Source organism: Artibeus jamaicensis, unplaced genomic scaffold, assembly GCF_021234435.1.
Source record: "Artibeus jamaicensis isolate MK-2021 breed Jamaican fruit bat unplaced genomic scaffold, CSHL_Jam_final contig_729, whole genome shotgun sequence".
Classification (NCBI taxonomy): domain Eukaryota; kingdom Metazoa; phylum Chordata; class Mammalia; order Chiroptera; family Phyllostomidae; genus Artibeus; species Artibeus jamaicensis.
The window spans coordinates 2,115,241-2,139,400 of record NW_026521939.1 but is presented as its reverse complement, the minus strand read 5'-3'; positions in this window follow the sequence as shown (position 1 = coordinate 2,139,400).

Sequence of the window (24,160 nt, the reverse complement as noted above, 5' to 3'; positions counted from 1 at the left end):
GAGTCTCTCTGGAGGTCCATCATGTATAGGCCAAATTTTTCTCTCACAAACTGCTTCAGAGACTGCCAAAGAATCTCAATGGAGGGATGCAGAATGAGGATGAAAGTGCCAGACTTTAAAGTCGATGATACCTGTTCAGAAGCTACCCTGAAAATGAATGATCACTGGTGGGGATAACTTACCAAAATGGGCTGATGAATGGGGACCCACACAGTCACAATAAAGATTGCGATGCTGTTAGGAAACCAGATTAGATTTTTCTGGACTGCAATAGGCTGCAATCATCTTGTTATGTCAGCTTGTTTATTGTTTTGGGTCCTGACTTATTATCTCAGTGTAAGGTGCATACGAAATAACTCTGTTGTGAACACTAAAATAATTTGGATAGCAGACATTTAATCCCTCTAGAGTCCTGCATTAATTACTAGACCAGATTGCCCTAATGGGGATGGTTACCCTGTATTGTTCAGGAATGTTTTATCATGGCAGAAATTTCACACCCAGTAAATTGCTAATGAAAATGTCATTTTTCCTGCTGAGTCTATCTGACATACTATTTATCTAGGCACTGCCATTAGAGATAGAATTACTGTCAGACCTACTACCAAAAAAAAACAGAATTGATTTTTAATTAGGGTTTCTAGAACTAAAGGTTAAAGATGGCTTAAAGAAATGGAGCTGTGGTTTTCTCCTTAAGCATCCTTAAGATTGCTTCCTTTGTACAGTTATAGGACAGAGCCCTCATCACACAGAAAATGCTCACAGTTAACCCTTCTTATTTTCTTTATGAACAGGAATGTGGACAAATTCCTCTCTGTCCCTGCCTCCATTGCGTCTGCCCGCCAGGATGTCAGAGTGTCAAAGTAGAACAGATTGCTTTGTTTTGTGTAACAAGGGTTGCTAAAATTGCAATCTTACCTTCACAAACGATCCAGGGAATACTCCGATAACCTCATGCAGGCATTTCATACACATGCAATTATAGGGAGATAGATTAGAGTGTCCAGAAGAATCATAACTTCCCTTTGCCTGATTTATAAAGCATATTCTTATTTTTTCATGATGCAATTTATAATATCAACACCATCTAGACAGCTGTCTATGGGAGTTGGTTTCTCCAAAGCATATGCCAGTGCCCTGCTGGCCTGGGAGACACAGTCCTGGAGGCGACCTCATGGGGAGAACTGACCTGATGGAGAGGAGTTGAGCGCAAGTTCTGGGCTCAGGCCCGGGTGTGAGTTCCAGCTCTGCCACTCATCAGCTGTGTAATGGTGGGCAAGTGGCTTAACCTCTCTGAACTTTGGTTTTCTCTTCTGTAAATATGGGGTAACAGTAGTCTGTATGCTGTAGGATTGTTGTCTGCAGTAAATGAGCTGGATCTTATAAATGGCTTAGCATTGTACATGGCACATAGTTAGCATTTAGTAAATATTAGGTATCGTTAAAAAGGCAGAATACAGTGACAGGAATGAGACCTAAAACTTTAGGGGGGCTGCGTTCATAATTCATTCTCCCAAATACCTGTGAATTTGTATGATGTCACTAGACACCCACCCCACATTGTAGGAAAAGCAATTTCCAATGCCCTTTCCTCTCTTTTGCTTTCCATGTTATCCAGCTCTTTGCCTGTAGCCAGCCTAAGTGTCCACTGGGCCGCGATCAGCCTGTGCCCTAACCCTGGTGCTCCATCCCATGAAGCTTGTGTTCCCAGTGACCTCTCCTCTTAGTCCACAGACTGTAAAGTAGAGAATAAGAAGCCGGATAAGAAAGCACTTGCCCCTGTCCTCTGTGATGCACCTTGGGAAGCACGGATGACCCAGCGTGGCAGGAATCCTGTAAGAATCTCCACACTGCTCTTTGGGTTGCTTCCTGTAGGAAGCCATGACTTTCCTACCTGATGATTTCTTTATGCTTTAAACAAAGGAGATTATTGGCAGGAAGGACATGAGTGTCTCAAAGTGGTATTTTGGTACTAAAGGATGTCTTAAAATAGCATCCTCACACTGTCCATTGGGACAGGAAGGACCTGAGGAAAGATGACATTAAGTCCCTCTCCTTATTGTCCCCTGATGGGTAAGAGGGCTCTCTGCAAGAAGTGCCTGTGCACTCCACAGATGGGCTGCAGCAACCAGAGTGGGCCCTGTGATTAAGTGAAGGCAGACATGTCCTCTTAAAGGACAGTGCCAGTGTGACCCTGTGAGTTGGAGCTCATCTAGGCAGCAGGAGGAGGAAAGGGTGATGTCTTTGTGTCATTCCTCCTACTCCTGACCTGAGACTTAGAGACAATAAACAGGGAAGAACAGGAGGCTTTAAGTGACCAGGTGATGGCTGCTCTCTGGTACACTAGCTTCCACTTCAGTGTGTCCTGTCTATTTTCAGATGTATAGGTTGTGTAGCCTCTCAGGTTTCCCACCAAAGAACCCATGACTCACAAGTTTTAATGGTCAATACAGACACAATGTGGGATTATGAATACTTTTTTTGACCTGTCATATGAAGAAAAACGGGGGATATTGGTGAAAAGGGACCAATATCTCAGGGTTTTTGCCCATGAGTCAGTAAATGAAGTTGTGTTTCAAAGCAGGTAATGCTTCTTGGTATGCTCTGAGGGAACTGGTCCACTGAGTTGGGGAGGAGAAGGAGACCCACTATTGTTATATCCATGTTTATGTCCAGCTCAAATACATCACACATACATCCATGGGGAAAGATAAGATGCCTTAATATTGGACTTATTTTCTTCTTCAGCAACCTTTAAAGACAAATCACCTGGATGTCACTGTTAGTAAAACTCAATGATCATATACCTATTTATTTTATTAGAAACATTTATTAGATACTGACCATCTTCAGAGATTCTTTAAAAATGCAGGAGGGCTCACATTCAGGTGGGAAAAATGATAGAAATGGACAAATACTCATCCATTTAGTCCAAAATAATTGTGTACATTCATGGAAGGGGAGTATATAGGAGGACAATTCCCCACACTGGAAAAGATAGAAAAGGCTTTCAAAAAAGGAACAAATTAGTTCAAGTGGTCCAAAAGGCAGAGATGGGGAGAGGCATCCAGGACAAGGGCAAGTGTAGAAAAGCACAAGAGCACCCAGTATACAAGAAAAAAAATTATAGAAGGAGTGTCTGGTGTGTGTTGCAGCGAGTAGCGGGGAGAAATACCTGAACAGAGTGGCAGAAGATTAGGCTAACCAGTTAATCAGGAGAAAAAAAAATGAAAGGTCCTCTCTGCTTTACTAAGTGTTTGTCCTTTCTGTTTAAAGCCATGAGAAGACAACCAGAAGAGGGCCTGGGTTTCTGTTATTAGAGATGAAAAATGCACAAGTCTTGTTGGCCCATTATCACCCCAGATCCCATCACAATGAAGGTCAAATTCTTGTGCATTTTTTAAGGTTTATAAATTTTATTTTAAGTATGTTTTATTAATTAGGCTATTACAGTTTTCCCATTTTTCTCTTTTTCCCCTTTGCCTCCCTCCACCAGGTACCCCTGTTCCCTCCAGCATTCCCCTCCCTTCGTTCATGTCCAAGAGTCATACATATAACTTCTTTTTTAAATGTATTTTTATTTTATTGATTATGCCATTACATTTGTTCTACTTCCCCCTTCATTCCCCTCCACCCTGCACACCCCTCCCCCACCATTCCCCCTTTAGTTCATGAACACGTGTCTCGAGTTCTTTAAATTCTATATTTCCCCTACTATTCTTACCCTCCCCCTATTTATTTTCTGTCTACCGCCTATGCTACTTATTTTCTGTACCCTTCTGCCCCCTTCTCCTTCTCCCACTCCCCCGTTGCTAACCCTCCATGTGATCTTCATTTCTATGGTTCACTCCTGATCTAGCTGTCCTCTTAATTTGCTTTTGTTTTAGGTGTGGTTGTTAATAACTGTGAGTTTGCTGTCCTTTCACTGTTCATCTTTTTTATCTTCTTTTTCTTAGGTAAGTCCCTTTAACATTTCATAGAATAAGGGCTTGGTGATGATGAACTCCTTGAATCTGATCTTATCTGAGAAGCACTTTATCTGTCCTTCCATTCTAAATGAAAGCTTTGCTGGATAGATCAATCTTGGTTGTAGGTCTTTGGATTTCATGACTTGGAATACTTCTTTCCATCCCCTTCTTGCCTGTAAGGTCTCTTTTGAGAAATCAGCTGACAGTCTGATGGGGACTCCTTTGTAGGTGACTGTCCCCTTATCCTTGCTGCTTCTAGGATTCTGTCCTTCATTTTAATCTTGGGTAATGTAATGATGATGTGCCTTGGTGTGTTTCTTCTTGGGTCCAACTTCTTTGGGACTCTCTGAGCTTCCTGGATTTCCTGGAAGTCTATTTCCTTTGCCAGAATGGGGAAGTTATCTTTTATTATTTGTTCAAATAAGGTTTCCACTTGTGACTGTTCCTCTTTCCTTTCTGGTACGCCTATAATTCAGATGTTGGAGCGTTTAAAGATGTCCTGGAGGTTCCTAAGCCTCTCCTCCTTTTTTTGAATTCTTGTTTCTTCATATTTTTCTGTTTGGTCATTTTTTCCTTCCTCCTGATCTGCTCCCTTGATTTGAGTCCCAATTTCCTTTCCATTACTTTTGGTTTCCTGTGCATTGCCATTCATTTCAATTGGTTTAGCCTTCATATGTTCCTCTAATTTGTGACTAAAATCAACCAGTTCTGTGAGCATCCTGATCACCAGTGTTTTGAACTGTGCATCTGAAAGTTTGGCTATTTCTTCATCACTTAGATTTATTGGCTCTAGGGCTCTGAGTTGTTCTTGAGCCATGTTTTGATCTGTTTGTGCCTGTTATGTATGAGGAGAGGTACCTTAGGTGTTCACCAGGGTGGGGCCACCCAGGTCGCTGGTTTGTGATGCTGTATGTGGTGGCGGGGTCAGAGAGGGAGCAATGGTGGTCCTCTCTGCTTGCCCCCGCCTATTTATCTGAGCACAAATGTGCGAGCCTGCCGCCCTGTGCCAGGGGGCCTGGGAGGTCTGTCTCAATGCTCATCTCTTCACTGGTTTATCTGCGCACAAATGCGCAACCGCAGACAGCCAGCCACGCCTTGCCTGCCCTGGGTCCGCCCGTAACTAGCCCTCACCTGGGATCCGCACCGTCAGCTGCAAGCACGCCGCCCTGGTCTGGGGATCTTTTTTGCCCGACCCACTTCGCTGCTGGCTTCGCCCCTCTCACCGGTTTAGCTGAGCGGTTCGTTGTTTTTGGACTCCATATTGTTCTATTTTCTGTGGTTTGGTTGCGTTTATTATTGTTAAACTTTGTTGTTTTTAGATTTGGTTGTGTGAGGAAGCAAAGTGTTTCCACCTACGCCTCCATCTTGGCGGAAGTCCTCCATATAACTTCTTTAGCTTCTCCATTTCCTATACTATTCTTAACCTCCTGCTGTCTATTTTGTACCTACCAATTATGCTTCTTATTTCCTGTGCTTTTTCTCTCATTCTCCCCCTTCTCTCTCCCCACTGATAACCCTTCATGTGATTTCCATTTCTGTGATTCTGTTCCTGTTCTAGTTGTTTACTAAGTGGTTTTTTTTTAGGTTTAACTGTTGATAGTTATGAGTTTTTTCTCATTTTACTGCTCATAGTTTTGGTCTTATTTTTTTAGATACATCTTTTTAACATTTCATATAATAAGGGCTTGGTGATGATGAACTCCTTTAACTTTACCTTGTCTGGGAAGCACTTCTAAATGACAACTTTGCTGGATAGAGTTATCTTGGATGTAGGTCCTTGCCTTTAATGACTTGGAATACTTCTTTTCAGCTCCTTCTTACCTGTAAGGTTTCTTTTGGGAAATCAGCTGATAGTCTTATGGGAATGCCTTTGTAGATAACTCTCTTGTTCTTTTCTTGATGCTTGTAAGATTCTCTTTTTATCGTTAATCTTTGGCATTTTAATTATGATGTGTCTTGGTGTGTTTCTCTTTGGGTCCAACTTCTTTGGGACTCTCTGAGCTTCCTGGATTTCCTGGAAGTCTATTTCCTTTGCCAGAGTGCGGAAGTTCTCCTTTATTATTTGTTCAAATAAGTTTTCCACTGATGGCTGTTCCTTTTCCCCTTCTGGTACCCCTATAATTCAGATGTTGGTATGTTTAAAGTTGTCCTAGATGTTCCTAAGTCTCTCCCCATTTTTTGTAATTCTTGTTTCTTCTTTCTATTCTGGTTAAAAGTTTATTTCTCCCTTTTGTTCAAAATCATTGACTTGAGTCCTGACTTCCTTCCCTTCACTCTTGGTTCCTTGTATATTTTTGTTTATTTCACTTTGTATAGCCTTCACGTCTTCCTTTATTTTATGGTCATACTCAATCATTTCTCTGAACATCCTGATTACCAATGTTTTGAACTCTGCATCTGATAGGTTGGCTATCTCCTCGTTGCTTAGTTCTTTTTCTGGCATTTTGATCTGTTTTTTCATTTGGGCCATATTTCTCTGTCTCCTCAATTTGTAGGTGCACCTGTTGTATTGTAAGGGGTGGGGCCTTAGGTATTCAACAAGGCAGGGCAACCCACTGTGCTGCACTGTGGTGCTGTGTATGGGGGAGGGGTCAGAGAGGGAATGTTGCTGCTTGCTTGGCTCTCACCTGACTTTCCGTCACTTCCCTCTCTTCCTGCAAGTAAGTGGCACCCTTCCAGGTGCTGCCCTGGTGCTGATTCCCAAGTGGGTGGGCTTGTGTACATTCTAAGACCCCAGGGGCCCCTCAGATGGACTCTCCTGAGAGAGTGGTGGTTTCTTCTGCCACTGCAAACCCTATAGGTTTTTACAGCCATAGGTTAGGCTTGATTTTCCTGGCACTGGAACCCTGGATTGTGTGGTCTGTCCTGGGATGAGAGTGCTCACTTCTCATTCATTCCTCCTGGTTTGTATCCACGTGCAAATGTGGGACAACCTGGTCCACAAACCACCCCCTCACTGTGCATCCTTTCTGCTCCAGCTGCCTGTCTGTCTCCCTACCAGTCTGGATGAATGTTTATTCTTTAACTCCTTAGTTATCGTATTTTCATACAGTTCAATTGTCTGGCAGTTCTGGTTGGTTTTTTGGTTGTTGTTGTTGTTGCTGTTTTTAGATTGGTTGTTATCCTTCTTTTGGTTGTGTGAGGAGGTGAAGTATATCTACCTATGCCTCCATCTTCGCCAGAAGTGGAAGGTTAAATTCCTCTTTTCCCACATTTTTATTTTTACTTTTATTGTTGTTCAAATACAGTTGTCTGCCTTTTACCCCCATCCCAGCCCACCCCCCAGCATCCCCAACCTCCCAACCTCCATTCCATTTCCACCCCCCCATTGTTATTGTCCATGTATCCTTCATACTTCTTCCTGCAAACTCTTCCCCTTTCCCCTGAAATTCCCTCTGCTATCCCCTCTGATCACTGTCAGTCTGCCCTCTATTTCAGTGTCTTTGGTTATATTCTGCTTGCTTGTTTGCTTTGTTGGTTATGCTCCTGTTAAAGGTGAGATCGTATGGTATTTGTCTTTTACCACCTGGCTTATTTCACTCAGCATAATGCTTTCCAGTTCCACCAATGCTGTTGCAAAGGTTAGGAGCTTCTTCTTTCTTTCTGCTGCATAGAATTCCATTGTGTAAATATACCATAGTTTTTTGATCCATTCATTTACTGCTGGGCACCTAGGTTGCTTCCAACAAAACTTGGCTATTGTAAACTGTGCTGCTATGAACATTGGGGTGCTTAGGTTCTTTTGGATTGGTATTTCAGGGTTCTTAGGATATAATCCTAGCAGTGGAATTGCTGGGTTGAAAGGCAGATCCATTTTTAGTTTTCTTAGAAAATTCCAACTTCTTTGGGACTCTCTGAGCTTCCTGAATTTCCTGGAAGTCTATTTCCTTTGCCAGATTGGGGAAATTCTCCTTTATTATTTGTTCAAATAAGTTTTCCACTGGTGGCTGTTCCTTTCCCCCTAGAATGGAAGGACAGATAAAGTGCTTCTCAGATAAGATCAAATTCAAGGAGTTCATCATCACCAATCCCTTATTATATGAAATGTTAAAGGGACTTATCTAAGAAAAAGAAGTTAAAAAAAACATGAACAGTGAAAGGACAACAAACTCACAGTTATTAACAACCACACCTAAAACGAAAGCAAACTAAAAGGACAGCTAGATCAGGAGTGGAAACATAGAAATGAAGATCTCAAGGAGGGTTAGCAACAGGGTAGTGGGAGGGGGAGAAAGGGGGAGAAGGTACAGAAAATAAATAGCATAGACAGTAGATAGAAAATAGATGGGGTGGCAAGAATAGTATGGGAAATATAGAATCTAAAGAACTTGAGACACGTGTTCATAAACTAAAGGGGGGGTAATGGTGGGGATGGGGGGTAGGATGGAGGGGAATGAAGGGGGGAATAGAACAACTGTAACAGCATAATCAATAAAAAATAAATTTAAAATAAATTTAAAAAATTTCTGTTGTTTAAGCCCCAAAATAAATAAATAATATAAAAATGAAAAGAAAAAGAAAATTTCATACTGTTATCCCAATTGGTTGTACCAGTCTGCAACCCCACCAACAGTGAACTAGGGTTCCTTTTTCTCCACAACCTCTCCAACACTTGATGTTTGTTGCTTTGTTTATGATGGCCATTCTGACTGGTGTAAAGTGGTATCTCATTGTGGTTTTAATTTGCATCTCTCTGATAGCTAGCAATACTGAGCATCTTTTCATGTGTCTCTGGATCCTCTGCATGTCCTTAGAGAAGTGTCTGTTCAAGTCCTTTGCCCATTTTTTAATTGGGCTGCTTGTCTTCTTAGAGTGGAGTCATGTGAGTTCTTTATATATTTTGGAGATTAAACCATTTTCTGAGGTATCATTGGCAAATATGGTTTCCCAAACCGCTTGTTCTCTTTTTATTTTAATACTGTTTTCTTTAGCCATGCAGAAGGTTTTTATTTTGATGAGATCCCATTTGTTTATTCTTTCCTTTATGTCCCTTGCTCTAGGGGATGTGTCAGTGAAAATATTGCTGCCTGAAATATCTGAGATTTTTCTGCCTATGTTCTCCTCTAGGATGAAGGTTAAATTCTTGAGTGTGCACTTCCAGGTCCTTTGCAACTTGATCTTTCTCTGCCCTTCCTGTTTCTCTTCTTTGCATTCTTTTCTTCTTGTCTGTCATGCACCCAAAACACTAGCCATTTTAAACCATTTACTACTTCTCTCAGCAAGTCATTTATTTTGTTTTAGTTATCCATTGCAGCATAACAAATACTCCAAAGCTTAGCACTTTAAAATACAAACACTTATTATTTCAGAGAGCTTCTGAGAATCAAGAATCCAGAGTGGCTTAACTGGGTGGGTCTGGCTTAGGGTCTTTCATGAAATGGAAGTTAAGATGTCAGCTGAGGCTTCAGTTACCTGAAGGCTCAACTGGAGCTGGGAACCTAACTCCAAGATGGCTCACTCCGTAGCAATTGACCAAGTGCCTCAGCTCCACACTGGCTGGAGGAAGTAGGTCTCAGTCCTCACTATTTAGACTTCTCCACAGGGCTGCTTATGTGTTTTCATGACCTGACACGGACTCCCCTGAGAGCAGATAATTCAATGGAGAGAACAAAGAGAAGGCCAAAATGTTTTCTCACAATGTATGAGATTAGGTCATAGAAATTACATCCACCATATTTTACTTAATGGAAGCAGATCAGTTCTCCCCATACTCAAGAGTGTAGGAATTAAGTTCTAATTCTTTAAAGGAAGAGTATCAAAGATTTTGTGGACATATTTTAACACCACACATTCTTTAATGTTGATGTCTTTTTTTTTTTTTAAGCCAGTGGTTCTCAAATGGGAGTACTTTTGTCTTCCTACTACTAGGAAACATTTGTCAATGTCTGAAGACATTTTTGGTTGACACAAGTGGAGGGGAATATGCTACTAGCATCCAATGGCTGTAGGCCATGGATGTTGTTAAACATACCACAATGCACAGAGGGAATCCCCCCAACCAACAACAAAGAATTACCTAGCCCAAAGTATCAGTAGCACTAAGACTGAGAAACCCTGTTCTAAGCTGTTAGTAGCTGTGAGACTGGGGGAATTAATTACTTTCTGTAAGACTCCATTTCTTAGCAGTGAAAGGGAGACACAATATAATCCATTTGTTGAAAAATGATAAGCATGTAAAGTACTCATGCACTCAGTCAGAAGAGTGCCTTCTCTGTGCTGGGCCCTGTGCTAGATATAGGGGACTTGGAGGTGCAGTAGACAAACATGGTCCCTGAACTCATGGCATTTTTGTATTTGGAGCCTTAATCATAACATCAGTCTGAGTTTTAGTATAATGTATCATGGATAGGTTATTACTTCATTTGTCTGTAAAAGTCTCAGAGACAGGAATGGTTTTCTTTTTACAACCAGCCCAACTCAGTGCCTAGCAACTGCTTTGTACCAATAAGATACCCAATCAGCACATGTTGACTTGAATTCCAGCTGCTTGTTTCTTGAAATGACATCTCTGCATGATTTTAAGGTTCTGGAGACTGTAAAATGCACAATCTATTCAATAATAGCTTTCAATTTTGTTAGAAGGTTTTGGGGGGAAACCCTATTAACTGTATTCTTCAATTGCAAGATACATCCTGAATGGAGGAATGTTATGATTTGAAAACCAATGTGCATTGCAAAATTGAGGAAACAGGGTAATGTCATTTATTTGTATCCTAGTCTGCTAATTTTGAATCAAAGACCTGTGTGCCAGTTCCTCTATTATCCTCCCTATGGACATGTTTTTAGTGACAGTGTATTAGTTTTTTATTGCTGCTGTAACAAATTACCTACAGCTACATTACACAAACAACACAAATTTATTATCTTACAGTTCTATAGGTCAGAAGTGTGAGAAAAATATCACTAGGCTAAAGTCAAGGTGTCCCCTTCTGCAGACTTTGGGGGTTAATCTGTTCCCTGGCTTTTTCCAGCTTCTAGAGGTTGCCAGCATTCTATGGCTCATGGTCCTTTCCTGCATCTTCAAAGCGAGCAGTGGAAGCTCACATTCTTCTAACATCACACCTCTCTGTCCTTCTTCCATAATCACATCTCTCTCTGCCTTTTCTCCTCTGCCTTCCTCCTCCACTTCTGAGGATGCTTGCGATTATATCGGGCCCATCTGGAGCATCCAAGCTGATCTCTGTGTGTGAAGACCAGCTGGTTAGCAGTTTAACTCCATCTGCAATCCTGATTTCCCTTTGCTGTGTCACCTGACATATTCACAGGTTCTGGGGATTAAAACGTGAACATCTTTGGTGGGACCGTTATTCTGCCTACCATGATCAGTGATGCCAAAGTTAATCACAAAGTCCCTTTAGACTTGAAAAGGTAATCCAAACAACACCTCATCAGATAATGACAGTTGAACATGAGTTACATTTTTCAATTGGATAGATGAATTTCAACCACTACTTTCAAGTAGCAGGATCCAGAGAAATATTGCTTTTCTATGCTCCTTGTCACTGGGTGAAGTAAGACTCAATTCTTTCCTACATAAGCAAATGGAACCTATAAACCTCAATTGGCTACTCCACTGTTCTAACATAACATTGCTCGGTGTCATGAAACATGACTCTTCAAACATCTATTATGTGACAAGCTGGGTGTTTTATGACACAAATATTGTATTTTGCACACTTCATTTGCAGTTAAATTATTGAACATCTGACAACACAGGCCATGTTCTGTTTCTTAGTGCAAATCCATTAGAAGGCTTTTTTTTTCCTTGTTGCTGCTGTTAAATTAGGGTTTTAACATTTTCACATGTGAGGAGTGAATTTTTACAATGATTAAAAATCATTTTGTAATTAGATTTGAATGAATAGGGAGTTATTGGAAAAGCTAAGCCTAGTGTTCAGCTTCTGAAGGAACAATTCCAGCGCTCATGTTTGGATGACATCTGCTGTTGAGTCATTTGGCTATTTTATAAGAGAGGACATTTAGGCCAAAGGGGAATGACCAATGAGAGTTGAGAACAGGGAGGGGGTCATTTCCAGGAAGATTTTAATTTTGTTTCACATTCTGAGATAAGTCAGCCTTCTGATTTTTATAGCCTTGGACTTCCTGTCCATCCTTTCAGTGATTAGGCCATTTATTGCCTGCCACTGGGGTCATGATATCGAAGTCTGTTATAGCTAGGCAGTTCATGAGAATGAGAGAAATGATGCTGGGGCATTAGGGAGTGGTGGGCACTTTGGAAAACTGGAAAGCGTATGCCCTGTCTAAACGTATAGCTGCTACTCAGCTCCCACTGACTTTTCCAAAAGGGTATGGAAGACCAGTCTTGCCAAAGTTTCCAACTTTTCACAAGAAACCAGAATTCTGAATTTTGTATAAAATCTTCATATTTCAAAATATAGACTACTAATACCAAAAATGTTTTTAATTTTAAAAAATCTTTCAATTACAGTTGATATTCAGTATTATATTAGTTTCAGGTATATGGCATAGTGGTTAGACATTTATATATCTTATGATGTGATGCCCCTGGTAAGTTAAGTGTCCACCTGGCACTATACATAGGTCTCACAACATTATTGACCATATTTCCTTTGCTGTACTTTACATCCCCCTGACTATTTTATAACTGCCAATTTTTAATTTTTAATTCCTTCCCCTTTTTCACCCCCTTCTCATGGCAACCATCAATTGGTTCTCTGTATCATGAGTTTGTTTCTGTTCTGTTTGTTCACTTATTTTGTTTCATGATTTCACTTGTATGTGGAATCTAAAAAACAAAAAATAATTTTAATGATTCAAGTCAAACAAAACATGTGTACAAGTTTTAATATAGCTCAGAGGCTATTTGTTTTAGATTTCTAAGTTTCAGTGTTCCAGACACACCATATACAGTAGTTCACCCAATGCTACAAACTTTAAAGTAAGCAATGTGAGATCAGTGCAGCAAGGTGTGGTTCACACAATAGACCCTTAAACAGCCTATGACCACAGTCATCTTTTTCAACTTTAGCTTGTACATCTGCTAACTGTTAATGACCTTGGGCAAGTCACTTAACATCTCCATCTCCATTTTTGGTTTCTTATTCATATAAAATGGGAATAATAGCTATCTCATAAGGTTATTGTGAAGATTTAGAATTAATACCTGTTTAATTTCAGTGGTTACCAGATGTAGGAAGTGCTTGTGTTGGTTTCTTATTATTGTTACTGATAAGGAAACTAAAGCAACTCCTGTTCAGAGTTTAGGTGACCTTGCTCAGGGTCATATACTGTGACTCTGTACATTGCCTCTACTGATGAAAATGTCAACAACTGTCTCATAATTAGTTTAAAAATGGGAAAGAATTTAGTCCATGATCTGGGTGCTAACTTCCCAAAGCCTATTTCATTAACACTGGATAAACACACCACATGAATACAAATGAACGCCTTCAGCCTCTAACTCAAGCTGACTGCCTTGTCCTTTCATTGCTAGAATTTGGAATGAGATTACAAAAGAAAGCATATGACTTGCAACCTTTCAATGACTTCCTACTAGCCTTGGGATAGATCTTGATTATATAGTATGGCTTTGGGGACCTCCATAATCTGCTTACCCCAGAATTCACCACTGCCTGCCTTACATTCTTTGTTCCAGCCCTGCTGAAGGCTCTGTACCCAGAATGTATCATATCCTCTTTTTCTCTGAAAATTGTACTTATTTTTCCTCTGTCTGAAACACTATATTCACATTCTTTATTTTTTATTGATTGAATGGTTGATTTTTTTAATTGGAGCTCAGGAGCAACGAACCGAAGTAATCCTATCTCCTGATCCATGGCGCATCATCATACTTGGCCAATGGATGGTCCTTGTATTACTTCATTATTCATTTAGTTCCTCCTGTGTATACCTGGTCCCCAATATCATTTTCCTCTTTCATGTGTTTGAGGTATGTTGTAAATATCATAAAATATGCAGGGTTATTTTGAGTGTGAATGTGTTTTTAATTAATGTAAATAGCATTATTTTACACAGCTCACCCTGAGGTTTTCTTCACTCTACACTGTTTTAAGATCTATCCATATTACTTTCTGTATATTTAGCATGTGACTTCCTCATTGTGTATAATTTATTGTAATGCACATTTATCACATTTTACTTATTCAATCCCTAATAATGGACCACTGGATTGCTTCCAACTTCTCGATATGACAAACAAACCTGATATTACAAACTCATCCTCTTACAAATTGATTTGAGAGCTTCCCTGGGGCATATACTTAGGAGAGAGATTAATAGGACAGATACAAGTGTGAGTTCACCACCAAGTCCCACCAGAGAGATGTTCTGAATGGTTTCACCAGTTTACACCCCTACATGAAGGAAGGAGAGTCCTGGCTCCATGCTTCTTGCACTGGCCACCTGTCTAATGTTTTGTCCTGATAAATTGATAGTGTCTTAATATTTTAATTTGCATTCTCTGGTTATTAAAGAGTTTTTGCATCTCTTCCTATATCATAGATTTATTGTATAGTTTGTCGATATCTGGATTATATGTTTATAAGGGTTTTTCATCCTTCCATTGGATTTCCTGCCTTTTCTTTATAATTTATAGGAGTTCTTTGTGTATGCTACATATCTAACCCTTTTGTTTCTGGATGTTGTAAATACCCCCAGGGTCTGTCATATTCATTCCCTCTTCTTGGGCTAAGGCCAACTCATTTTTCAGGTCAGCCTAGACATCTCCCCTACCTCAAAGCATTACACAAGATCCCTGAATTCTGTTATCCATCTCATGTATACTCCTACAGCTCCCTCTATTTCTGCTGTCTTCATACTTAACAACATGCCTTTATCAGCTATTTGAATCCCAGCTTTCTCACAGTGCTGTTGAGCTACCTCAGGCTACAGATTACTTCTTGTTCATTGTGACCTCTTCAGCTGCTATTTGAGGGCTTAGAATGAAGGACCAGGACAAATAATGTATTTTTCAGACTATAAGATGCACCTTCCCCTCCCACCCACCCAAGTTTGGGAGGAATAATGGTTGTTAATGGTGGTGTTGAGTTAGGTTTACATTTACATTGGTGAAATATAATGTTATTTATGTTATTAAATATTTTACTAATTTTTTTGCTTCAAACTCTTTTTCCTACTTTAAAACCTAGGTGTGTCTTATGGTCCAAAAAATACAATAATTGTTGAATCAATGAGAAGTAAACTCATTTGTTAAATACTCCCTATGCATCAAACCCTGATATGTGAGCATTGTAGGCAATAATCCATTAAACTATCCCGTTTTTAAATTTTTATTGTTGACACTATTACAGCTACCCCCATTTTTTCCCCTTTGCCCACCTCCAGCCAGGCCCTGTCAAACTTCCCTTTGGCCATCCCCACATAGTTTTCTGGGCCTATGAGTTACCATATATTTCCTTTGGTTAATCCCTTCACCTTCTCTCATCCAGCCTCACATTAAACCATCCCAATGACCTCACAGTGGAGGATTTGTGTCCCCACTTTACAGATGAGGAAACAGAGATGATGATGTACTTACATGCTGCAGGGAAGAGGGGTACCCACCACAGGCATTTGCAGCCTTCACATTTTTTGTATATATGTACAGCATGATAGCTCAAGTTGCCAAATTAGGGTTCTAAAAGTTCTTGCCAAAAGTGTAATCATTTATTTGCCCTCTAATATTTGTTATTTTTCTTACCATGGCTACAAGAATCCCAAGGTTCTGCCCCTGCCCCTCTCTCCAGCCTCATCTCTACCACCACCCTTTCTAAGTCCCAGGACACCTGATCCTCATATGGTTCTTCTTGTGCTGTTCCTTCTCTTCTGAACAGCACTTCTCAACCTTCAATGCTGATGTTAATCACCTGAGGATCTTGTTTATAAGTTGGACTCTTATTATGACTTCGGAGAGTGGGCTTGAGAATCTGCACTTCTAACAAGTTTCCAGATGCTCATGCCTCTGATCTGAGGACCACACTTCAAGTAGCCATAATTTAGAACACTCTTTACAAAAGTCCACTCCCATCTCCCAACTACTCATGCCTCAGAGCTCAGCTGAAGTATTGCTGCCTCAGAGACTCTATCCCTCACCAGACCAGACTAGGGAATGTAACCTCTCTGTGCAGTCCTTGTTTTCTGAAGCTATTAATGCCTTATATTACTGAGCCAGGAGATGAACTCTGTAATGTCTGTCTCCCTGACTTAAATACAAGCTCCACAAATGAGGGAGCATCTCTCCATTTCCACATCAGAGTCCTTGCACCTGGCCACAATTCATCCACTGTAGGATCTCAATAAATCCGCATTAAAAGAAAGAAGGGCTGAATGGAGATGCATGTCCTAACATTTCATTCAGAGACCCACCCCCTCCCCATGATTGTAGGTTTGTAACCACTTTGGGGTTACAGACCCCTTTGAGAATTTGAGAACTCTCCTCAGAAAAAAATCTCTCCCAGAAAGTCAAAACATATAAATACAATTTATATTGCTTTCCATTTCAGGAGGTAATCACTGCCCTATAGAAATATAGAGCAAGAGTATCAGGTGCCCACTAGAGCTTCCCTTCACTTTACTCTAACACCAGAGGGGCACCGTGGGAGTTCCTAATATCCTTACAGCATCTTCATCTCCAAGCTCACTCACTCACTGTGCAGGCAATAGCACAGAGCAGGTCAATGTGGCCAGAACAAGGCAGGGTTGTGTGTGCTGCTGGGAAGGACGAAGCCTGGCCAAGTCAACAAATGAATCAGGCAGCCTTCAGTGAAATGAGACTTGACACAAACTGGAAGTCACTTCATCTAGAAATCAGTTGATTTTTAACTCAGTGCTTTAGCAAATGAGCCAGATTCCTACCTCTCTCACCATCATTACTGTTCCTCTCTGTCCCCTGGAAATAAAAATGCCTTATTTAGTGGACTAGTGTGGACTTCAGTGACAGAGGCCCCTACTTTCACATTCTACACATCAAAGTTTATTCCCTTTTAGACCAGTGGGCAAAAACATTAATTTCTCTGCACCCCAGTTTTCATATCTGTGAAATGGATCCCATCAGAGCAGCCTCTGAAGTCCTGGACATATTTTCAGTGCTGAAACAGTGTCTGCCATTTATATCACTGTTGCTTTTAAACAGAGGCTTCCCAACTCTGCCCCACTGCACACCCCCACAACCCCCTAGAGGAGCTTGCTTTGCCCTTTTGTGTCTATTATCTCATCTTTCTGCTTACTTTTCTCCTCCCAGGATTCTGGGATGTAGTGCATTACAATCTGTCATTGGCACCATTATTTATTTGGAGACAGGGACAATTTATTCTCATCCAGCTGTACAAACCTGGGCTTAGTGTCCATCCACAGCCAGACCTAGAAATTATAATGCATTACTAGGTAGGCGTTCATTTCCTGAACATTATTCTAAAAGACTTCAGGGCCTCAAGAGATTGTGGATACTGACTTTCAGGAAGACACCCTGCAGGTTGCAGTAAAAGCCTGTGGGGGTAATATTTGAAGTGTTTTTTATGTTCTTTAGTATTCTTTCAGAGGTTTGATTATTTACCAGGCTGATTTCAAGTAATTGGAATATCACTGCTGGTGAGGGACAGGTGGAAGAGAAGGTAGCAGTTTTCCAATCACACAAGGCAGCCTTGGCTTTGGTGAATACAGTACCACTGAAATACAGAAATGTAGGCTTGCATTATACTCTGTGTTACAGTTTGTCAATATATTTTTTAAAAATTACATAGGTATTATGTTGCTGACTTTAGGAATAATGCAAGGGACCTAAGCTTAAGCTGGAGCAGGGATCTAGAGATCCCCTGGGAAGCCAAGGTATTAATCCCTTGCCTTCTGGATGCGGGGGAAGCTGGAGGGAAGAGGAGACTCTAGGAAATGACCCATGATGGTCATGGTAGTGGGGGATATTCTTTACCTCCTGTATAAAAATATTTCAGTATTTTAACAACTGCTATAACCTAAAGGTTGCCTACCTGCTGAATATCAGCCATATTAGTTGCAGCATTTCAACAGTAAGAATATAATGATGAAGCGATTAATCTCCTCCTTAAATCCTACCTCTCCTTAGTCTGGTATATTACCCCTTTTATTCTTTTAAATTGAATCACAAAAGTCAAATCATATGTTATGACTAATAATTGCTGACAATTGTTAAAGCTTACTAGGTACAAGGCACAGGTTCTAACCAATTGACATGATTAACCCTTTTATTTATTTTGCTTTATAGTTTTTTCAAATTTAAATTGTTGTTCAAGTACAGTTTTCTGTCTTTTACTCCCATCCCATACCACCTAGCCAGTGCTCCCAACTTCCCTCCCATTTCCACCCCCCTCAGTTGTTGTCCATGTGTCCTTTATACTTGTTCCTGTCAACCCTTCCCCTTTTCCCCTGAAATTCCCTCCCCTCTCCCCTCTGGTCACTGTCAGCCTGTTCTGTATTTCAGTGTCTTTGGTTATATTCTGCTTGCTTGTTTGCTTTGTTGTTTAGCTTCCTGTTAAAGGTGAGATCGTATGGTATTTGTCTTTTACCACCTGGCTTATTTCACTTAGCATACTGCTTTCCAGTTCCACCAATGCTGTTGCAAAGTTTAGGAGCTTCTTTCTTTCTGCTGCATAGAATTCCATTGTGTAAATATACCATAGTTTTTTGATCCATTCATTTACTGCTGGGCACCTAGGTTGCTTCCAACACTTGCTATTGTAAATTGTGCTGCTATGAACATTGGGGTGTATAGGTTCTTTTGGATTGGTATTTTAAGGTTCTTAGGATATAATCCTAGCAGTGGAATTGCTGGGTCGAAAGGCAGATCCATTTTTAGTTTTCTTAGAAAAATTCCATACTGTTTTCCATAGTGGTTGTACCAGTCTGCAATCCCACCAACAATGGATTAGGGTCCCCTTTTCCCCACAACCTCTCCAACACTTGTTTGTTGCTTTGTTTATGATAGCCATTCTGACTGGTGTGAAGTGGTATCTTATTGTGGTTTTAATTTGCATCTCTCTGATAACTAGTGATATTGAACATCTTTTCATGTGTCTCTGGATCCTCTGTATGTCCTCCTTGGAGAAGTGTCTGTTCAAGTCCTTTGGTCACTTTTTAATTAGGTTGCTTGTCTTCTTAGAGTGGAGTCGTGTAAGTTCTTTCCATATTTTGGAGATTAAACCTTTGTCTGAGGTATCATTGGCAAATATGTTTTCCCATACAATTGGTTCTCTTATTATTTTAATACTGTTTTTTTTTAGCCATGCAGAAGCTTTTTATTTTGATGAGATCCCATTTGTTTATTCTGTCCTTTATGTCCCTTGCTCTAGGGGACATATGAATAAAAATGTTGCTGAGTGAAATATCTGAGATTTTCCTGCCAGCGTTCTCCTCTAGGACTTTAATGGTGTCACAGCTTATATTTAAGTCTTTTATCCACCTTGAATTTATTTTGGTGTATGGTGTAGGTTGGTGCTTGAGATTCTTTTTTTTTTTGTATGTAGCTATCCAGTTCTCCCAACACTATTTTTTAAAGAGGCTATTTTTACTCCATTTTATATTACTGTCCCCTTTGTCAAATATTAATTGCCAGGAGAGAGTTGGGTTTATTTCTGGGCTCTCTGTTCTGTTTCATTGGTCTATGTGCCTGTTTTTATGCCAATATCAGGCTGTTTTGATTATGGTGGCCTTGTAATACAGTTTGGTATCAGGTATTGTGATTCTTCCTACTTTGCTCTTCTTTATTAAAATTGCAGCTGCTATCCGGGGTCATTTATGGTTCCATATATATTTTTGAAGTGTTTGTTCTACGCCTGTTAGACATGCCATTGGTACTTTAATAGGTATTGTACTGAATCTGTAAATTGCTTTGGGTAGTATGGACATTTTGATGATGTTAATTCTTCCAATCTATGAACACAGTATATGTTTTCATTTGTTCGTGTCTTCCTTAATTTCTTTCTTCAGTGTTGTATAGTTTTCTGCATACAGGTCTTTTACCTCCTTGATTAGGTTTATTCCTAGGTATTTTATTTTTCTTTTTACTATATCAAATGGGATTTTTTTTTCCTGATTTCTGCTTCTGCTGTTTCATTGTTGGTATACAAAAATGCCTTTGATTTCTGGATATTGACTTTGTATCCCGCTGTTTTACTAAATTCATTTATTAGGTTGAGCTGTTTTGGGGTAAAGTCTATAGGATTTTCTATGTATACTATCATGTCATCTGCAAACAGTGACAGTTTTGTTTCCTCCTTTCTGATTTGGATGCCTTTTATTTCCTTTTCTTGTCTGATTGCTGTGGCTAAAACTTCCAATACTATATTGAATAGAAGTGGTGAAAGGGGACAACTTTGTCTTGTTCCTGATCTTAGTGGAAAAGATTTTAGTTTTTGCCCATTGAGTATGATGTTGGCTGTAGGTCTCTCATGTATGGCCTTTAATATATAGAGGAATGCTCCCCCTATTCCCACTTTGTTGTGTGTTTTTATCATAAATGGGTGCTGTATCTTATCAAAAGGTTTTTCTGCATCTATTGATATGATCATGTGGTTTTTGCCTTTGCTTTTGTTCATGTGATGTATTACATTTACTGACTTGTGAATATTGAACCATCCTTGCTTCCCTGGGATGAATCCCACTTGGTCATGGTGTATGATCTTTTTAATGTATTATTGGATGCGAGTTGCCAATATTTTATTGAGGATTTTAGCATCTATGTTCATCAGCGATATTGGCCTGAAGTTTTCTTTCTTCGTTGTGTGTCTTTGTCTTGTTTTGAGATTAGGATGATGCTGGTTTCATAAAAAGAATTTGGAAGTCTTCCATCATTTTGGATTTTTTGGAATAGTCTGTGAAGGAGTTAGCTCTTCCTTAAATGCTTTGTAAAATTCTCCTGTGAAACCATCTGGTCCAGGGCTTTTGTGTGTTGGGAGTTTTTTTATTACTGCTTCAATTTCATCTGCTGTTATTAGTCTGTTCAGGCTTTCTGCTTCTTCTTCATTGAGTTTTGGAAGATTATATTTTTATAGAAATGTGTCCATTTCCCCTAGGTTTTCAAATTTCTTGGCGTACAGTTCTTCATAGTAATTTCTTACAATCCTTTGTATTTCTGTGGTGTCAGTTGTAATCTCTCCTCTTTCATTTCTGATTGTCTTTATTTGGGTCCTCTTCTTTTTCTTGATGAGCCTGCTTAAAGGCTTGTTGATTTTGTTTATCTTTTCAAAAAACCAGCTCCTGGATTCATTGATTCTTAGAATTGTGCTTTAGTCTCTATGTCATTTAATTCTGCTCTGATCTTGGTTATTTCCTTCCTTCTATTTGCTCTCGGCTGTCTTTGTTGTTGTTTCTCGAGTTCTTGTAGGTGTAGGATTAGGTTGTTTGTTTGAAATGTTTCTATCTTTTTTAGGTAGGCCTGTATTGCTATGAACTTCCCTCTCAAGACTGCCTTTGCTGTGTCCCATAAGTTTTGGGTTGTCATGAGTTTATTTTCATTTGTTTCCAGAAACTTTTTGATTTCTTCCTCAATTTAATCGTTGACCCATTTATTGTTGAATAGCATGCTCTTCAATCTCCATGATTTTGAGTGTTTTGGTTTTTTTTTCCTTGGGGTTGGTTTCTAGTTCAATCTTAAAGATTGAACTAGAAAAATGCTTGGTATGATTTCAGTTTTCTTGAATTTGTTGAAGCTTGTTTTGTGTCCTATCATGTGGTCTATCTTTGAAAATATTCCATGTGCATTGAGAAGAGTGTGTATTTAGCTTCTTTGGGATGAAGGGCTCTCTATATATGTCAGTTAAGTCCATTTCATCTAGGGCACTGTTCAATGCCACAATATCTTTGTTGATATTTTGTTTGGAGGATTTGTCCATTTTTTACAGTGGGATGTTAAAATCCCCTATTATAATTTTGTTGTTGTCAATATCTTTGTTGAAGTCCTTTAAGATTTTCTTTATATATTTGGGTGCTCCTATGTTGGGTGCATATATATTTAGGATGTTAATGTCTTCTTGATGGATTTTTCCCTTGAGTATTATGAAGTAACCTTCTGGGTCTCTCTTTATGCCCCTTTTTTGAAGTCTGTTTTGTCTGATATGAGTATTGCTACCCCAGCTGTTTTTTTCTTGTTCCTTTGCTTGGAAAATTTGTTTCCAGCCCTTCATTTTCAGTCTGTGAAGGTTTTTTGTCCTGAGGTGGGTCTCTTGTAGGCAGCATATGTGTGGGTCTTGCTTTCTTATCCATTCAGCTATTCTGTGTCTTTTGATTGGAGCACTTAATCCATTTATGTTTAAGGTTATTATTGATAGGTAGTTATTCATTGCCATTTTTGTACCCATGTTCCTCTCTGTCTCTCTCTTTTTCTTCTTTTCCTTAGAGCAGTCCCTTTAGCATCTCTTGCAGAGCTGGTTTGGTGGAGGTATATTCTATTAGACTTCTTTTTGCCTTGGAAACCCTTTATTTGGCCTTCTATCTTGATTGAAAGCCTTGCTGGGTAAAGTAGCTTTGATTGCAGGCCTCTAGTTCTCATTACTTGGAATATTTCTTGCCATTTTCTTCTTGCTTGGAGTGTTTCCATTGAGAAGTCAGCAGCTAACCTTATTGGGGCTCCCTTGTATGTTACTCCCTTTTTTCCTCTCTTGCTGACTTTAAGATTCTCTGTTTGTCTTGGAATTTTGCCATTTTAATGATGATGTGTCTTGAAGTGGGCCTCTTTGGGTTCCTCTTGATTGGGACTGTCTGCGATTCCTGGATTTGTATGACTTTTTTTTTTTAACATTTAAAAAACTTTTTATTTTGAAATAATTTGAATATTAACAAAAAGTTGCAAATATGGTACAAAGAACTCCCATATATCCTTTGCCCAAATTTCCCAGATGTTAACATTTAGAAACACTTGATTTATCAAAGAAGAGTTTCTTTTTTTTATTATTTTTATTTTTTTAATTGATTATGCTGTTACAGTTGTTCTATTCCTCCCTTCATTCCCCTCCACCCTACCCCCCATCCCCACCATTACCCCCCCTTTAGTTTATGACCATGTGTCTCAAGTCCTTTAGATTCTATATTTCCCATGCTATTCTTGCCCCCCCATCTATTTTCTATCTACTGTCTATGCTACTTATTTTCTGTACCTTCTCCCCCCATCTCCTCCTCCCACTCCCCTGTTGCTAAACCTCCTTGAGATCTTCATTTCTATGTTTCCACTCCTGATCTAGCTGTTCTTTTAGTTTGCTTTAGTTTTAGGTGTGGTAGTTAATAACTGTGAGTTTGTTGTCCTTTCACTGTTCATGTTTCTTTAACTTCTTTTTCTTAAATAAGTCCCTTTAACATTTCATATAATAAGGGATTGGTGATGATGAACTCCTTGAATTTGATCTTATCTGAGAAGCACCTTATCTGTCCTTCCATTCTAAATGAAAGTTTTGCTGGATAGAGCAATCTTGGTTGTAGGTCTTTGGATTTCATGACTTGGAATACCTCTTTCCAGCCCCTTCTTGCCTGTAAGGTCTCTTTTGAGAAATCTGCTGACAGTCTGATGGGGACTCCTTTGTAGGTGACTGTCCCATTAGCTCTTGCTGCTTCTAGGATTCTCTCCTTCATTTTAATTTTGGCTAATGTAATGATGATGTGCCTTGGTGTGTTCCTTCTTGGGTCCAACTTCTTTGGTACTCTCTGAGCTTCCTGGATTTCCTGGATGTCTATTTCCTTTGCCAGATTGGGGAAATTTTCCTTTATTATTTGTGCAAATAAGTTTTCCACTGGTGGCTGTGCCTTTCCCCTTTCTGGTACCCCTATAATTCGGATATTGGAGCATTTAAAGATGTCCTGGAGGTTCCTAAGACTCTCCTCATTTCTTTGAATTCTTGCTTCCTGACTCTTTTCTGTTTGGCCATTATTTGCTTTCTTCTGGTCCACTCCATTGATTTGAGTCCCAGTTTCCTTTTCATCGCTATTGGTTTCCTGTGCAATTCCATTCATTTCAATTAGTTTCGCCTTCATATGTTTCTCTAATTTGTGACTATAATCAACCAGTTCTGTGAGGATCCTGATGACCAGTGTTTTAAACTGTGCGTCTGAGAGTTTTGCTATTTCTTCATCGCTTAGGTCTATGGGCTCAGGGACTTTGAGAACTTGCGACATTTTTGGTCTGTTCTGGCCCTTTAAGTGTGAGAAGCGGCGCCTTGGACTCCCAGGTCGCTGGG